Genomic DNA, 4,779 nt, shown 5'->3' on the forward strand with positions numbered 1-4,779 from the left:
ATAATGAGTAATTCTTTGAGAATTCTTTGGAGACAATTCCTAACCTATACTTCTTCTCAAGGTCGTGTTTTTTGTTAATGGATTTCAGTATTCCCTTTGTAAGCCAAGGATTGTTAAGCCTTTTGCTTGTGACTTGTTTTGTAAGCCTAGGACAGTGGGTGTTATAAAGGCTAAGAGTTGTTTGTAGAAAAGATTGCACTGCTAGGTTGATGTCCCCTATGTTACCTAATTCGGACTCCCAGTTGACATTATCAGCAGCAGTTATAAAATTGTTTATAGCAGTTTCATTGTGCAGCCTAAAGCTTAACTCCCTTGTTTCTAGAGGTGGTTTGCTAATGTTAGTTAAGAGAAATGTGGGGTAGTGGTCTGTAGTGCTATCGGTGATTATACCTGAAGTAAGCGGAGAGGTTATGTTGGTCCAGATGTGATCTAGAGTCGTGGCAGTGCTATCAGTGATTCTAGTAGGTCTAGTGATTAAGGGTATGAGGAGGCAGGAATTCATACAGTTGAGGAAGCTAACAGCAGTAGGGTGTTCTGGCTCGCAGAGGTCAATATTAAAGTCCCCTGCGATAATTAGGTGGTTTTTGTTCAGTCTGTTATCAAGTATTAGATTTCTAAGGTTTGAGTTGAATACAGACACATCAGTGTTGGGAATTCTATAGACTGCACCCACAGACAGGACAGACTCGGCACCCTTGTCTCTGAAGCTGGCGAAGATATACTCCCCATAGCAGTCTCTAGTTCTAATTTCTTTTAAGCATGTTAGTTCTTGGTGGTAGTAAAGAGCAGTGCCACCACCTCTCTGAAGTTGACGACAGTTGTGAATTGCTGAGTAGTTAGGCATGTTAAAGAGTTGAGTAGTATCCTCTTTCAACCATGTTTCAGTAAGTATAATAAAAGAGAATTTGTTGCCAATAGTTTCAATCAAGGCACTAACATCATCGAAGTGTTTACCTAGGGATCTAACGTTCAAATTGATTACAGAGATATTGTGATTATGAGTTAATACATTGTTTACATCATGTGCTGCAAAATATCTGCAATTTAGATCATTAAAGTGATTATTGTCATAGATAGTGGATAAGAGGTTAAGTTCTGGGTCTATACTTGACTGCATAAAAGAAGCTGATTGTAGAATCAGAAATAAGTAGAAAAAAGCTATAAAATAGGGAAAAATATATACACAATACTGTACAAAACAAACACAAAAGGGGCTTACAGGGGTACAATGGAGTAAGGGAGTATGGCTAGGCAACCTAGGCAATTAATGAGATTAAAGAAAAAACATATAAACATGGACTATACAAAACACAAGATATGGAAATACAAAACAAAAAATATAAGCAAGACTAAGCAATACAAAAAAAAAAACAAATTGAGCAAAAATGAGGTAGATTGCTTACGAGTACTCACAGGTACACTGTAAGTAACAATTTGCAATTTGAGATGCAGGCAAAGCCAGGGGTACAATGGAGTAAGGGAGCATGGCAAGGCTAGGCAACCTAGGTAATAAATGAAATCAAAGAAAAGTTGAATAATAAACATAGGCAAATTTAAGCTAATGATTAATAACTATAGATAGTTCAGTAATGACTGTATAATTAAAAAGACCTGAAGAACTACTTAATAACTCAATTAAATAATTTCGGTAAATGACTAGGTAAGAGTAAGTTAAAAATTAAGTCAGAAAATGAACCAAGGAGACTTAGGATACCTAGCCCCACTAGATGACAGGGGGTTAATTTAATTCATTGGGAGTGATAAGGTGAGACAAACCACATTGGGAGAGGAAAGTGTTGAGGTTTTCTTCTCTAGTAATAGTAAACATTTTGCCCTCTGCGGTTTTTCTCACCTTTATCAGACCATCTCTAACGAAGCACTGATGAATAGCATCTGGGTTTTGTTGCCGGATTTGACGCAGGCGGTAGAGGATTTGCTGTCTGTTCCTGGTCAAGCACTCGTTGATGTATAATCCCTTCCGTAGGGATGCAGCTGTCCGGACTAGATTGGATTTCGTGAACTGGGAAGACAGCTTCAGGCGAATTTTCCGTTGATTTAGACCTGATGGATTCTTTTTGCCTACTCTGTAGGCAGCAATAACGTCAGTTTTATATAGAAGCATCAAGAAATATGGACCAATAGGCTTTCTACAATCACTTCCATTTCAATACCCATTGTTTCGTGTTCTGTCTTGTGTTGATGAAATTAATACCCTATTAAATACCACCTCACCCCATCCACCTCACTCAAAAGTAGATATAAACAAATCGGAGATATGTAAGTTCTATTCAGTTGTGTATGTGTAAAGTCTTTGAAAATGTAATAAGTTTTACGAAACGCGCTCAAGTGTCGCGTCAGACTAGAAATAAAAATATTATTACATTTTCTAATTTTTTCTCAAAAACTTATTACATTTTCAAAGACTTTAGTTTACACATACACAACTGAACTTACACATCTCCGATTTGTTTATATCTACATTTGAGTGAGGTGGATGGGGTGAGGTGGTATTAATAGGGTATTAAATTCATCAACACAAGGCAGAACACGAAACAATGGGTATTGAATGGAAGTGATTGTAGAAAGCCTATTGGTCCATATTTCTTGATGCTTCTATATTGGAGCGGAGTCTTGAGATGGGTAGAATATAGTTGTGCATTAATTGGCTGTTGATTGCTGGTGTTGACTTCTTAATGTGTAGTGCCTCGCAAACGTCAAGCCGTCTGCTATCGCTGTATCTATCGATGATTTCTGTGTTGTTTACTAGGATTTCTCTGGCGATGGTTTGGTTGTGGGAAGAGATTATATGTTCCTTAATGGAGCCCTGTTGTTTATGCAATAGGGCTCCATTAAGGAACATATAAGGCTCCATTAACAGGGCAACTGGCCCAGCCCCCAGCTAGATTGTGAGATCACTCTGGATACAACTCTATCCAAAACACATTCAACCGGCCCTATTCAGTATGGCTGACTACACTGACCCCATTAGCCCAGCTGGCTACACTGGCAGACCGGCTTCATACGACGTCTGATAACGCTATGCTGTCCCACCCCAGTGTTACACAGCAGACTACAGACACCCAACTCGACGTCCTCCAGAACCGGCGTTTCTTCCGCCCAGGGAGGACGTACCATGCGAATCCAGTATCAGTCTCTAGGCGACAGCGAGAACATCGGGGAGAGCTTTGTTCTTACCACCAGAGGTTCGGACACCAAGCCCGCAACTGTAGGGCTCTTTGTTCCTGGTCGGGAAACTACTTCGGCGTCACTAGTGTCACCATACTTTACGTAACAATAGAACCGTTACACTACTTTATCCTGACCATCTACTTCCTGTAATAATACACAACCCACTCCTACTGGGGAAGTATCTACCTCTAGTTTTTAAGGGAGTCTACCAGTAAAATTAGTGAGCACTGGAGAATTTATCAATTCCTACTTAATATTTATGAAGGCATTCTCCTTTCTTGCTGCGCACTAAAATTAAAATCAAAAATCAAAATCAAAATGTTTATTCAGGTAAAGTACATACATACAAGGTGAGATACAAACATTGATGGATTTATTGCTAGAGCTAGTACATACAAAACCTAAAGCCACTATTACGCAAAGAGTTTCGGGCAGGAAAAATACTTGGACAAAAATTTAATACTAATTGAGATTAAAGTATAAATTGTGTTGAAAAAATAATAAAAAAGGGGGGGGACATGGCAAATATACAATTTGGTCAACAAACAGCATTTGCAGGCGATGAGTCACAATAACTTGGCTAAAGTAAGTTGACCAGAACACACACTAGAAGGTGAAGGGACGACGACGTTTCGGTCCGTCCTGGACCATTCTCAAGTCGATTGTGATAAGGAAGATTGATTGATAAAGATTAAGCCACCCAAGAGGTGGCACGGACATGAATAGCCCGTAAGTGGTGGCCCTTTTGAGCCATTACCAGTATCAAGAGCTGATACTGGAGATCTGTGGAGGTGCGACTGCACCCTGCGTGACGGGAGATGTCTCCAGTGGATCAAATGGTGATGATAAAGATTAAGCCACCCAACAGGTGGCACGGGCATGAATAGCCTGTAAGTGGTGGCCCTTTTGAGCCATCTGTGATCTGATGTGGAGATCTGTGGAGGCGCGACTGCACCCTGCGTGACGGGAGATGTCTCCCGAACAAAATGGTGTGATGAGGAATTGATTGATAAAGATTAAGCCACCCAAGAGGTGGTATTCAGGTAATAATGAACTAAAAAAGTCCACTTATGGATGTCAACCAATAAACTAACACTTAACATAGAAAAGACCTGCTACATTTTATTTGGATGCAAATCTACAAATGCAATTCAGCTCCAGATAGATAATGTAAACATTAGCAATAAAAATGATGGAAAGTTTCTTGGCCTATTCCTAGACAAAAGACTCAACTTCAGCACCCACATACAACACATAGCTAAGAAAGTCTCTAAAACAGTTGGGATTCTCTCCAAAATCAGATGTTATGTACATAACTCTGCTCTCATCTCTCTATATTATGCACTAATCTATCCCTCTCTTAATTAAATAAAATAATAAATAAATAAATAAATGTTTATTTAGGTAAGGTACATACATACAAGAGATTTTACAAAGATTGATGGAATTATAGATAGAGCTAGTACATACAATGCCTAATGCCAATGCCAGAGGCTTTCAGCCTCTGATTCTGCTATTGAGTTCAATAGGTTCTTCTCTTCCATTGGTTCATCCCTTGCTAATGATATTCCATCTTCCAGTACTGACATT

This window comes from Procambarus clarkii, chromosome 6, assembly GCF_040958095.1.
Source record: "Procambarus clarkii isolate CNS0578487 chromosome 6, FALCON_Pclarkii_2.0, whole genome shotgun sequence".
Classification (NCBI taxonomy): Eukaryota; Metazoa; Arthropoda; class Malacostraca; order Decapoda; family Cambaridae; genus Procambarus; species Procambarus clarkii.